We start from the raw sequence: 14,553 nt of genomic DNA on the forward strand, positions 1-14,553 counted from the left end.
AATGTCCCGTGACCGGACAGGATGGTATTTTAGCAGTACTGAATTTTATCACTGAGAATTTTATCAGTTGGCATAGTTAAATATGCCTCTATTGCTATTGCTAATTGGCAGGTTACAGAGGTAATGAGGAAAGTAATGTATATGAGATTTATGAGACACTGGCACCCCAGTTGAAGCTCTCCATGGAACAGATATCTGTACTTGGGGCAGGATGTTTTTTCCATGCAGAGTGGGTATGCTGTTGTCCATATTTGTCTAATTACAGCCTAAGTAGTTCCAGATTTCAACAAAACTCGATGTTTGTGAACTTTTTCCACTTCATGTCTCTAAAGACTGGGTATATCCAGCTGAACAGGGATTTGAACACTCCGCTTACTAATGGTGTGAGTCTGGTCATGACCGAGGCAAAAAGAAATTGGTGAAATTGGCTTCTGGAATGTATGTGCAATGTACCGTGCATGATTCTAGTTTAGCGTCAAACTGCTGAAGGATGTACCATAGCTCATTTCTCAAGATGTCCTTCCTGTTTTGAACTGAACAGGAATATAGCCCTTGAAAAGGCACTGAAATCCAGAGAGCTGCCTGGTGCTGTTTGCTGAGCAGCCTCAAATACCAATGTAATTGAAACACAGCGTTTTCTGTGAAGAGCCCAAGAACTCCAACAAACAGGGAGGTGATGGACATCATTATCAGATTTTCTTGAGGATGACATTTTAGATAACTGCCAAATAAAACTTCTGTTTTCCAAAATTAATTCCATGTTAGACTACCATACAATTTATAAATAGTTCAGGAAATTTCTCCTATAGACTTCCAGAAGTCAGTGGCTGGAATGACACAACTTTGGGTGTCAGTGACTGGAACCCTCAAAAGAATTGAGGGGTTAAGACTTTGGTGCTGTTAAAATTCTCATTAAGGCCTTGGTTCCACATTATGAGCTTAGTCTTTGGCACTGCTCAGCTAATGATCCGTTCTGTGTAATTCTGTGGAAGATTCTGGAACACCGATTTCTTTTATGCGAAGGTGCTTTTTAGAATTTCAGAATGATTTTCAGAATCAGCACTCAAGTTTCTAAAAAATTGTACAAGCCTGCACTGAGTGTCTCAAGGGTCAGTACTGGGGCCTGTATTATTCAATATATTCATCAATGATTTGGACGAGGGAATAGAGTGACTGTCAGCAAGTTTGCTGCTGACACCAAGCTGGGAGGAGTGGCTGACACTGGAAGCTGTGCTGCCATCAGAGACCTGGACAGGATGGAGAGCTGGGCAGGGAGAAATTTAATGAAATAGAACAAGGGCAAGTGTAGAGTCTTGAATCTGGGCAGGAACAACCCCAGGTTCCAGTGTAAGTTGGGGAATGACCTATTAGAGAGCAGCGTAGGGGAAAGGGACCTGGGGGTCCTGGGGACAGCAGGGTGACCATGAGCCAGCACTGGGCCCTTGTGGCCAGGAAGCCAATGGTACCTGGGGTGGATTAGAAGGGGGTGGTCAGTAGGTCAGAGAGGTTCTCCTGCCCCTCTGCTCTGCCCTGGAGAGACCACACCTGGAATATTGTGTCCAGTTGTGGCCCCTCAGTTCCAGCAGGACAGGGAACTGCTGGAGAGAGTCCAGCGCAGCCACCAAGATGCTGCAGGGAGTGGAGCATCTCCCGTGTGAGGAAAGGCTGAGGGAGCTGGGGCTCTGGAGCTGGACAAGAGGACACTGAGGGGGGACTCATTCATGGGGATCAATATGGAAAGGGGGAGTGTCAGGAGGATGGAGCCAGGCTCTTCTCGGTGACAACCAGTGACAGGACAAGGGGCAGTGGGCGCAAACTGGAACACAGGAGGTTCCACTTAAATATGAGAAGAAACTTCTTCCTGGTGAGGGTGGCAGAGCCTGGCCCAGGCTGCCCAGGGGGGTTGTGGAGTCTCCTTCTGTGCAGACATTCCAACCCGCCTGGACACCTTCCTGTGTAACCTCATCTGGGTGTTCCTGCTCCATGGGGGGATTGCACTGGATGAGCTTTCCAGGGCCCTTCCAATCCCTGACATGCTGGGATTCTGCGATTCTGTATTCTCGTTGTCCTCTAAGTTCTCCAGGTACAGGGCACTGGGTTGAGCCAAAATCTGATTTAGTGTGCTGGACATAAATTGTAGGCTTGGCTTCCAAAACCTGGGCACTGGATGCCATGTGCAGTAATTGAGTACCTGGATGCTGAGTTCAAGTATCAAAGTTTGGGACTGAAAGCAATGTCATTTGAAATATCAACATTCTGAAGAACGGTAGAGCTTGTAAGAATACTTCAGTGGGTTTCTAAAATATTCACCGTGCACATTTATAAAACAAATTGTAAATGAATAGCAGTCTACATCAGACATGCTTAACATGTTTTGGTCCTGGTTTCTAGATGTTCTCTTGTCCAGCAGTGAATTTGATAAATCAGATACCTGCTTTTGAGCTGCACAGATATTCTACACAAAAAACTCTCTGAAGACAAAATTTAAATCAGTTACTTAATTTAGAAACGCGTAGGAAGTAGGTCTGCAGGTACAAAGTATCTGGTAAGAAATGAACAAAACAAAATTTTGTTAAATGAATTAATGGTGTGGAGTGATGGGAAGGTGTCCTTGTAACGTATGGAATGAAATGTTGTGAGGGAAACAAAACATGGTCAGCAATGAGTGCAAAACATACAGCTGGGGTTGTCTGTCTGGCATTCGAAATTCATGTCAGCAACACCAATTTATTTGTTGCTGTGCAAAGATTTCCTTGTATTGTCTATATTTTATTATATTTTTTATTTTTTCCCTGCTTAGCAGTATTTTGGAAAGTTGTTGGCCTTCATTTTTTTCCCCAGCACTTCAGCTGTGCCCGTGAAGAGACTGGAAAGATTGGTTTTGTGTCCTTAAACCGATTTCTGGATTTTGCGTATTAATGCTGCGAACTTTTTCAGTCTCTGCTTAAAAACCTGTTTAATATTTAACTGAAATTAACAGAACTGAGATTTTTTTTAATACAAAGCTAGCTGTTGCAGGCCAAAAAACCTTCAGATTATTTTGTTTCAAACAATTTAAAGTAAAAAACATGAAAGATTGGACCTTTTGTAATACTTCAGCAACTACTACAAAAAGTAGGGTGGGAAGTAATACGCTTTTAAGGACATTTTTTTTTGCTGTGTGTGCTATTTGGGTTAGTAAGATGAGTACTTTTGAGTATTAACTTAAAAAGGTGCTGTGAAGAAAAACAAAAGGAAAATATTAGGCCTGTTATAGTTCCTTTAATTTATTGATTTGCCCTCAATCTCCTTCTCTTAAGTCATTGTCCCCGGCTCCTGTGATAAGTTTCTACTTGTCGCTGTTTTTTTCCATAGTAAAACTGTTGTCCCAGTGCCAGCACATTATGTTCTGGTTAGAGCTGTGACGTCAAATGGTATCTGGCCCCAGGCCAAGGAATGCTGCTGGGAAGCAGTCAATGAATGAATGGATTTTTCAATTCACATTGTAGTTGTCTCCTTCAAAACCAGGAATCTCCATATAATGTTCAGTCAGCTGGCTCGTGTACATGAGCCACCAGTGTCCCTGGAGCCAGGAGGGCCCCGCGTCCTGGTGCACCCAGCACAGCACGGCCAGCCGGGCAGGGGGGATTGTCCCGCTCTGCTCTGCGCTGGGGCGGCCTCACCTGGAGCATTCACTGTGTGCAGGGCTGGGGACACGGGAGGAAAGGAGATAAAGCTGCTGGAGAGTGTCCAGAGGAGGAACACCAAGTTAGTGAAGGGTTTGCAGTGAAGCTGTGTGAGGAGCGGCTGGAGCCCCTGGGTTTGCTCAGCTGGAGCAGAGCAGACTGAGGGCAGAGCTCATGGGCTGCAGGTTCCTCAGCAGGAGCAGGAGGGGCAGGGTGAGCTCTGCTCTGGGACAGTGACAGAGCCCAGGGAACGGCAGAAGATGAGCCAGGAGGGTCAGTGGGACATGAGGAAAAGGTTCTTCACCCAGAGGTGCTGGACACTGAACAGGCTCCCCAGGGAGGTGTCACGGCCCCAACCTGACAGTGTTCAAGAAGAGACTGGACAACGTCCTCAGACACACGGGGTGACCTGTGGGGGTGTCATTGCAGGGACAGGAGCTGGACTCGATGATCCGCGTGGATCACTTCCAGCTCAGGACATTCTATGATCCTGTCACAGCTGGATTACAGAACAGAGGAGGATGTTCCACTGGCTGTACCTGGCTGCGGTACCTGGCTGCACAGCGCTGAGATGACACTTACTTGTGCCTCCAAGAACAAACCTTTATTGGGGCAGAAATTCTCGTCAGGCACAGAGCCAAAGGTGCTTCTGGCATCGTTGGTCCAGCGCTGGTACCTTGTACTGGAGCAGTGCAGTGAAACATAATATAAAGTAACTGTCCTTCCAGAGAAAAACAAGTCCTGCTGCTGAAGTGCTGTTATACTGATTTGCTCCTACATTATGAGCTGCTTCTAGCCCATCGTGCGTACCTCCCCACACCACACCTCTCACCTACATGGTGTTTGCCCCTGGAGGTCTGTAGTGTAGACCTAGCTGGAGACTTGAATGCCCCAGTGCTCTTTTCCTTAGAAATTGCAACAGCACCTTTTTTTCCCCACAGAACTAAAGGGCACAGTAGTGGCTGTGGGAACTTTGGACCTCAGAACTTCACATTTTATTTGGGTTAGTTCCCCCATTTCCATGCTGCTAGCCCAACCAATTCAAACTGTTTTGCTCGGCAGACTTAAGCACAATATAATAGGACTGGATTGTATGGTGGCACTTTTGAATCCAGACAGTGTCACAACACATAAGTACAAAGAGGTAAATAATGACAATTAACTGGACTTCCTTGAACCTCCCCAGAAATACTCTGGTTTACTCACAGGAAAGGTTCAGCACTGCTCATGTTTTAATTGAACCACTTCACTCATCCCTAAATGAAAACAGTTGCAAACAGTGTCCAATGTACATAGCCCCAGGCACTGCAGAACACTCAAATGAAAAGCCTTTTGTCTTATTTATTTACTTGAAGTTAAAGAAAAATGCCAAAATTCTACCCTTGAACAAATCACCACTTTTTACATACTTTACCCCAGGCACAAGTTCCAGTTTTTTCCTAACTTAGGAGTTGTTTTCGTTTGTATTTGTGTTTGTATAATTTTGTGTATCTTATTTGTTTACATTTCCTGCTTCTTAAAATTGTCTCCTCTCTTTAGAAGTGGGGGAGAAGGAAAGAAATTGAGGTGAAACCACAACGTGTTTTCATTTTCGTGTAACAAACAGATCCTTTTTTTCACAAGCTTTTGCAGGCACTAAATACCAAATACAGCTTGAGACAATAAATTATGGTGTCCTTCAGAGACTGCAGAGCTGGGAGAAGAAGAAATGCAAGTTTTTGCAACATGTCTTAAGAGAGACAGTTGATTGAGATTTCTTTGTTAACTCTACATTGTCTCATAATTTGTACTTGCAAAGGATAATAATATCATTACTTATCCTTGTGCTGCTCACTTTCAGTTTGCCAAAGTGTTTACAAGTGTGAATATACATCTTTATTTCTGTTTTTCAATTGTATCTCTTATAAAAGTAGCAAAATCCCCATGGAAGTTGTGACATTTTCGAAAGGCTGAGTGTGGTACGTTACTCTTCATTGGTGGCTGCTCGGTGAAAATTCTGTGTTGCAACTTACAAGCAGCTGAACCTTAAGTAGAGTGACAGGTGAGCTCATCAGCGGTAGAGAAAACTGTGGAAGGGGAGATAGAAAACTTCATTTAGCACCCATTTCAGAGAGGCCTGAATTACCTACAGTAACATTGTCCAGGAAGATTTCCTTTCATGTGGCAAGGCAGCGTGAAGAGAAATTAATTTATACTATTCCAAGGCAAGCGTCTACAGAAATGAAATTACGTAAAGGGGCCTTAACGTAAAGGAGACAGAACTTCTGTTCTGTTTGATATGTTATTCTATAAGTGCCTTTTGTCAGAATCTTATCTTTAGACCCCTTCACATGAGGATTAGAGATCGTTCTAGAGAGTCTTCCTGGGACTCTGGAATTCTACATCAGTGCAGTGAAGTGAGTGGTCCCAGTGACTCCATGTTCTGCAAGGACCCAGTTCAAGTCCAAGGAGCACAGCACCAGAAGCAATTTAGTTTCTCTGCCCTGGATTGTGTCCCTGCATCCTTGTTTCACCTCCTGTCACCCAGATCAGAATTCTTTCCTCCTTGGTCAGTCAGTGTAACATTCATTTCTTAGCATCGGATGAACCTCATACACTTATGTGCTCAAACAAACTGTGCAAAAATTAACTGGGCAGGTCCCATGAAAAGCTGAAGCATGTAATTATGTGTGTCCTGCTTTTACAGTCTCTACTGAAAAATGTAAATTTTAGGGATAATGAGTGAAAAATGAGATAAGGAACAGTTCCTGTCTTTGAGACCTGTACATCTTGTATCTCCTCCTGCTGCTGCAGCAATCTCTTACTTTGAAGACACGATGCATATAATTACAGTAAAAAAACATATGCATTTGTTTAATGTTTGTGATTTCCCAATCTTCTGCACACTTTTAGTAAATATTGCTTAATTACTGTAAAATCAGCATAATTATTTGCTTAGGTAGGAGTTTGGGTTTTTTTTTTGTGAAGGAGTCATAGAATCATAGAATATTTGTGGCTGGAAGGGACCTCTGGGGGTCATCTAGTCCAACTTCCCAGCTCAAAACAGGACCAAGGTAGAGTAGTTTACTCAGGATTGTGTCTAGTTTTAATATTTCTAACAGTAGACACTCCACAAGCCCCTCACAGGCCAAGCTGCTCCCGTGCTAGACCACCCTCACAGTAAAAAAGCTTTTCCTTATGTTAAAGTTGAATTTCCCGTGTTTCATTTTGTGCCCATAATGAAGAGAGTATTAACATACCCAACATTGGGCACACTTTTGACTGCAACCTAAATTTTCTCATCCGTAAAATATGCCACTATTATAATAACCCTGACAACATCAGCAGATACACGAGGCAGTTGCTGGTATTACACAGAATCACAGGATGGACTGGGTTGGAAAAGACCTCAGAGTCATCCAGTCCAACCCTTGGTCCAACTCCAGCCCATTGACTAGATCATGGCACTAAGTGCCATGGCCAATCTCAGTTTAAAAACCTCCAGGGCCGGTGAGTCCAGCACCTCCCTGGGCAGCCATTCCAATCCTGACCACTCTCTCTGCACAGAATTGCTTTCTAATCTCCAGCCTCAATTTCCCCTGGCAGAGTTGAAGCCCATGCCCCCTTGTCCTATTGCTGATGCCTGGGAGAAGAGCCCAACCCCCACCTGGCTAGAACTGCCCTTCAGGTAGTTCTAGAGAGTGCTGAGCTCAGCTCTAAGCCTCCTCTTCTCCAGACTAAACAAGCCCAGCTCCCTCAGCCTCTCCCCATAGGGCTTGTGTTCAAGTCCCTTCCCCAGTCTTGTTGCTCTTCTCTGGACCCGCTCCACCACTGAACCATACGTGCTTCTGTATCAGAGCGGGCATCAGATTTCAGATTATTTTGAGTCTTGCTGACTTTTCGTAATGTTTTTTAGTTTAGCAGAATCCTTCAGATGCCTGATACTGGAAATGTATTGCTGGCATAGTCATTTGGATAATGATTGGAGAGCTGGAAATATGCTTGACTAAGAGGGGACTGGTGTGACTGGGTGAGGCTGGAGGGCAGCGGCAGGGGAGGCCCCGAGCTGCAGCCGGGGAGGGAACGCACACCATTGCCGGTGGCCCCAGCAACAAAACTGCATTGCACACTCAGAGAACATGATTTTTTCTCTCCTCTCTCCTTGCCCTGTGTCTCTGATGATGTATTATTTTATGTCATGTCTTGGTATTTTAGCTGTGGAACTAACCTTTTGATAAGCAGAGCAAAAGGTGATGGAAATGCTTTTATTGAAAGCACTGTTAATGATCTTTTGGGTTTACCCTTGTCTGCGCAGTGTAAAATAATGTTTGGACGATAGTGTTTTGCTTGGCTTCTTTCCAGGTTTTCTGTACTTGCTTTACCACTTCTTTCTGTATGTGTAATATCTGACTGGTGATCCCACAGAAAGGTGCGTGATGATATATTGCAAAGTCTTTTTTTGCTACCCTCTTCCGGGAAACAGAGACATTGGCAGTAGTAATATTTTTCCATCTCTTATTAAAGGAATAAAAGTGGGCTTCATGTGGGTGTTTTGCTTACCTTGTTGAGTAAGTTTTGCTTAGGTGTTGTCTGCAAAAGGGTGAGACTTGGGAGCTCAGGCAAACCATTTCCCTGGGAACACGCGGGCGTTATTGGAGTGTTGTTGGGAGGGCAGCGGTGAGATGTGCCAAGCACACTCTGCAGAGCCCGGCTGGTCGCCAGAGCGTGCGGGACGCCCGAGTCTCACCCAGTCCCTCTGCGCAACTAATAATCTCTTCTAGTGACAGATTTTCTCGACATTTTGAGGACTTTGCACAGTTCTCATGCAGATTGTACCTACGGTGGGAATGTTACTTGGGTAACTGTACATTTAATGGATCAAAGTGTGGCTTTCTTGTTCAGTCAGAGGGTCTTTACTCATATACAAATCCTGTTGTAAAAATGGAACAGAATTTGATCCATTACATTTAACAGGAAATGTGGTAGAAACTTACCAACACCTGGATGCAGAAAGGTCCTTTAAAGTCTCTTTATCTTAGTCCAGCAGCTCCTTCCCTTCTTAGTATCATGTTTTGAGTAACAGAGGATGTAAATGGAACACACAAATTTGCGCAGTAATCCAAATAATAGTTGCATAAGCATGAATTTAAAAATCTCCAAAGACAGGAATTTCAGAACTCGGATTAGTATTTAGATTTTTATCACGAGTGTATGTTTTTTTTGTGTCACGAGCGTGTAATGTGAAACAATTCAAGATTATTCCTGACAACCACTGAATTTGTGAGTGATTTTGAATGAACTATTTCTGCCTTATTTTTCTCCTATCGGTCATTGGCATATCTTTTCACCATGTAAGTTAGTTATTTCTGCAGAGTCTGTTGGATACACAGAAAGATCAAAGAGAAGAATGTGACACTTTCTAGACCCCGTGTCTGTTTGACTCTGCCACCCAATGGGATTCTTTATTATTACCGTTTCTTAGGAGCTGTTCCATTATTATTTGATTATTTTAATACAAACTCATCTCCAGTGATAACAAGTTTCACCTCAATGTAGTAACATCGTCCACACAAACTGTCACATGGAAAAAGGCCTCTTTTTTCTGTGTAGATTCTAATACTGATATTGTTAATACCATTTTCAAACTCTGCTTACATCTCACTTTTGGAGGTTTCTGCTTCCTCTGCGATCAAAGTTCCTTTGAAGTAGCACTGTGAAGGCCTAAGATGAAATAGAGGATGTAAAAGAAGGGATTGCAATTCAAACTGCTACCTCTTCATGTCAGTTATGTAATGGAAACACAAACTACCTGTCCATGAAGTGGTTAAAAATGTGAAATCATTTAATATATACATGAGAGCTTTATAGGCTTAAAGCATATGCCTGAAATGTGCTACAACCTCCCAGCCCCTCCTGATGACAGATGCTGCTTTAAGATGAAAGTTTTAACTCTGTGTTAAGCCAAAGAATGCGCCGAAGATATTCAAGCAAAGCATTCATGTGATCTTGATGGGATAACTAGGCGGTTTTCTTGAATATGTATGTCGAGAAGCTGAGGAGTGGAACGGGGTGTCAGGGTTATTGCCAGACCAGTTGTTCCTCTCAGGTGCTTATTAATGGAACGCGGAGTTTTTTTCAGGAATGTACAAACTCATTCATCCTTATCAGCAAATGTGTCCAAAATAAGTCCTGTCAACTGTCAGAGCTGGCGAGCGCTGAACATACTGTACCCTGAGAGCTCAGTCACGATGCTCGGAGCCTGTTTACTTTGCTGTTCTATCTGAAGAGTTATACAGGTGTGTACCTTCTGGGGAGATAAAAGAAAGGGCGCAGGTTGAGAGGGAGGGAACGTTTAAGAAACAGGATGATAATGAGCACAGGGCTACATTGGGAAGATTTCCTTGAGTCGCAAGTACAGGGTGATTTTCAAAAAGCTTGGTAAGGGTTTCGGTGCAGTAAAGAGCAGCTGGGTGTCCGAGGTCTGGTGCCAAGTGTGAGCTTACCCACTGACACTGTGCACATACCCACTGCTGTAACTGTGGCGATCTGTGCTGTATTTATAGGGCTTGCAAACTAGCTAGCCTGGAAGTGAAGTGCAGATCCGTCTCAGAACAGATGGGAGCTGGCGATATTTTAGATCACACGTTTTCAGTCTGTGTTCAGGTTTTACATATTTACATATTTCCCACCCAATTTTGTTTTGCTATATTGACACATGAATATTTGTTTTTATTGATACATGAACATTTGGTTTTGTCTTGACTTCAAGATGTCAATGTAGTGTTTATTTAGAGACTAATAGAGATGCTGTTTGGACCTCTTGCTTGAAACAGGACAAATTAGTTCATTGCACTGTGTAACTCAAGGCTCTACAAGTCGGTGTACTGCTGAAAATGCTGAGCTGTTTGACAGGGCTTGCTGAGAGCAATAGCAGTGGTTACAGATACACATGGTAAAGCGAGCCATCGTAACTTTATTCAGAATATTCCTGCCTAAGCTGGGAGATACTTTTAGTTGCTTTGGAGTGACAAGGTTTCAATAAGAAAAGGAGTCTGAACGAGGCCACTGGTGGCATTTTGAAATGTTGCTGCAACTCTTGCTGCTGCTGTTCTGGGCCTTCACTGGCCGTGTTCAGCTGTTCTCTGTGTTTTCCTCTACCATTTTCCTTCAGCTCATTTCATGTTAAGGGCTGAGTCTTATCTGCCCTGTACTTTTTTTGGTCAGATGCTCGAATTTTCTATGAAGCTATCTCATGGATAATAAATTATCTCCTTCCTGTCAGCCAAAATTACCTCTTCTTTTGGACCAAGCTGAGATTTATTGGAAAAGGAATATCAGCTTCAAAGCCTCACTCCTCAGAAATGCAGTCACAGCGTCCCGTAGCCTGAATGCCCATGATAATTGGCTGCCAGTGCGATTTGTTTAATCCCGGTTTGTGTGCATTGATGAACCACGCAAGCCTGTGCTGCAGCTTGGAAGAAGTATTGAGAATTAGTGGCTCACAAAATCTAGACTGTGACAAGTATTCCTCGTGAATCTCGTTGCGAGGCTGACCCTGCACTTCCCAGTCTCGCTGGCCACCGTATTTCTGAGGTTGCGAACAAGGACCTGCTAAGCAGTGTCAAATGCTTTGATGGCAGCGTAGCGACTGAGTCACTGCAGGGCACGCTGCCTTTTGGGCTCAGTGTCTGACGGTAATGTTTCTTGGGAGGCTTTTGTGTAATGGAATGTGCCGTGACTGCTTGCTGTGTGGCGTGTTGAAATGCCCAAGTGCCAACCCACAGAAACGGTGTTTCAGGGCGCTACAATGCGAGGTGCTGCCACACGTACACGTGGCTGCCACCTTGTCCCTGAGCCGAGGAGCAGAAAGCCACCTCTGCCTCTCCTACCTCACACTAATCGACAACCCTGTGAACTCAGTGTTCACATAATGGTGGAAAAGTTGTGGTTAAATTTTTCTATGTACATATGAAGGTGCTGGATCTGTCACCCATACACGAAACTCATAGAGAATGCTGCATTTATGGAAAATTTGTGTTTAGATTTAGACTCAATTCAAGGAAATTGACTTCACTCTCCCTGCCCACTACAGCAAATACATCAGGCATCCTAATGTGGTGGAAAGTAGGCCATGATGCAACTGAGTGCATAGTAAATGATGACGCTTCCATTTGTACTGTATATTGTGGATATTTCTGTTTATGAGATAGTTTTTGCTGGCATGGATGAAACAGCAATGAAACATTATTATTATTGTACAATCCTGGGATGCAGTTCTTTGCCAGTTCATAAATGCATGCAATGGAAAAAATGTTTCTGAATAAAATCAAAGCGCTTAAATGAACTGTTCAGTCAACTGAATGTTTCCATTTGGAATGCTGAATAAAGAGTCCTATTTCTAATCCAAGACGGTTTTTATTAGCACTCAGTGCATTTAGCGCAAGCACAGACCAGTTCCAAAAGCAGCCAGGGTACAGCTTGAATAATAGGGAAGTTATTTTCTGCATAAACACCAGATTTATTAAGGCCTATTTTTTCTGTCTCATGAATGACTGGTTGCAACTTGTTGGAGGAAGCCATCGGAACAACTGCATTCTCAGGATCTTTGAGAAAAGAGGGTAGATTTACATCACTGTGCAAACGATACTGCATTTATACCTGTTACCTCTTCTACAGAATGCCACACAAGGTTGGTGCAGCACTTACCTGCTCCATAACTTACTTCTTCAGAATTTATCTTGAACTGGGATCAAACCATACTCAAGTGCAGCTGAGTAGTTCAAATGAAAGATGGACAAGTTATCAGCCTTCTAAAATGAGGGTTGCTTTTAATTTATTATCCATCTCATCACTTGATTGGCTCACATCACTATCTGTTCCAGTTATGCTGCTTATCTTCCAATTATCATCTTGATGTAACTGTCCAAGAAGGTGCAGTTAATATGTGGGTAAGTACTCACTGGTAAAAACCACCTTTTAATAGAAAACCAATATTGGCAAGAATACATGAAAAAAACCAGCCACGATTCATATCCATTTTTATTTCAATTGATTCTTTTGTGCAGATATGTGTGACTTTCTTACGAGGTTTCTTTGTTCCCGTATGTAATATGTGGGCAGTTGCCTCACTTCCAGATCTTAGATAGCTTATCGTCTTCCTCTTGTATAATTATTCTTTATGCTGGGAAATTAAAAGGGTGCCCGTGCGTTCATCTTATGGACAAGATAGGGAGTCTGCTTGGAAGTGAATCTCCCACTTGTTGCCACTTACACAAATGAAACAACTTATTTAATTATCATCTCGTTTTTCCTGACGTTTTATTAGCTGAACCAAAACTATGGAATATTTGCATACATTTTCCCCAGCACTTGTGAATTAATTTAGTTTTTTAGTTAGGTGTCTTTCAGTTGGTCATTTTGTGCCTATTCAGTAAGGGGTCCTGAGAAGATTTTCTATGGAATGTTACTAGGGCAGGTCGATCTGGAAATGGAATTGGAAGTTTATTCTCTCAGGACTGAACTTGCAGGCCACAGTATATGTGTCTGACTGTATAGGGGTAATCCCTACAACTGTCACTTGTTATGGTATGTCAGATCTGCTGAAGTCTGGGCAGCTTCTGAATTTTGGAACAAGAATTCATTTTTAATTGAGTTTTAAATGGCTATTGAGTTTATAAATCTTTGTATGTGTAGGCACATCTATATGCCTCTGTATGTGGTCACCAGCAGGGCTTACATAAAGGGAAAATGCAAGAAAAGTGACTTTGCTGTAAATACACCATTAGCTAAGTTTCAGTCTTTTTAAACTATTAAGCTGAAGTGGTGCCAGAGTGAATCGTGGTATTGCTGGAAGTAAGTAAATGCATATTGCAAAGTAAATTAAAATGTGTAAGGAATGTTGCCTGTTTGTAACTGCATTAATTTAATGCAACTGTAGGCAGTATTCAATGTCATGACTGAAAGCGAAGAAAAACAAAATCATGCCTGATGAAAACATCTGGATTCGAGGTTTGGTGCCAGTAAATTCTTCCCCCACTGGTAAAAAAGATTGTAAAACCACATTCTTTTTGGGTTATGTGATTCATAGGAATGTTCTGCAGAGTGCTCCAGCTCTTCTTCTGAATCCATAGCTCAGGGTCATTGGCTGGCAATGGCCGAGCTCTGGGGCTGAGGCAGAGAGGTCAAGGGGCTCTATCCTCAGTTATGCTGACTTTGCAGCTGGCAGGTAGGCGAGGATTAACATCCATTTCAATTCCCTGAAATCCAGAATCCAGAACAGTCCTGGGTAGAACTTAGAGGAGCTAGCTGGAGACTTTTGCATAGGGATTGTATATGAAAGACTGTTTTGTTCCAGGAAGCTGATTTATGCTTCATTCTACCTCTGGTGGTACTTTTATTGCTCTGCTGCCTGTAAGGAGGATCAAGAAGCCTCCGATGAAAAGTCAGTTCTCCTATCTGTTGTACAGAGTTCTTCCTGTAATGACGATGATCCTCAGCTGCTCCCAACAACTTGTCCTCAGCCGCTTTTTGCTCTCTTACGACTCTGGAGATGCGGCGATTACAAACGATGTTCTGGCAGCACTGCTCACTTCGGAAAGCATGGTCTTTGATTCCTTTGCCCTGCCCTGGTCACTTGTTCCCACCCTGCTGATGTCCCCAGCTGCTGCAAGGGTCCCTTCAGGGAATGGTGCCCCTCACCAGTAGCTGCTCCATTGCCTGTTCTCCAGCACAGCACAGAGGGCAGCACAGACAGAAGCAGCAGCGGCGAGCGAGGCAGGAAGGGACAGTGGACTCATTACTGGCACAGCTCTGAGCATGGGCTGAGCTGGGGCAGTTGGCACAAAACATATGACAAGGGAGTTTCATTCGATAATATAACTGTGGGGGACATTCAGAATATCCCACTGAG

At 43.4% G+C, this 14,553-nt stretch overlaps 1 protein-coding gene across 4 annotated transcripts in view; it reads left to right on the forward strand.

Annotated features, from left to right (window-relative positions):
* The window catches only part of LOC309446106 (uncharacterized protein), a 164,179-nt gene that overhangs the window by 12,783 nt on the left and 136,843 nt on the right, over window positions 1–14,553 (forward strand). The gene's annotated exons all lie outside the window — the stretch shown is intronic.

Source organism: Streptopelia decaocto, assembly GCF_964273445.1.
Source record: "Streptopelia decaocto genome assembly, chromosome: 14".
Taxonomy (NCBI): domain Eukaryota; kingdom Metazoa; phylum Chordata; class Aves; order Columbiformes; family Columbidae; genus Streptopelia; species Streptopelia decaocto.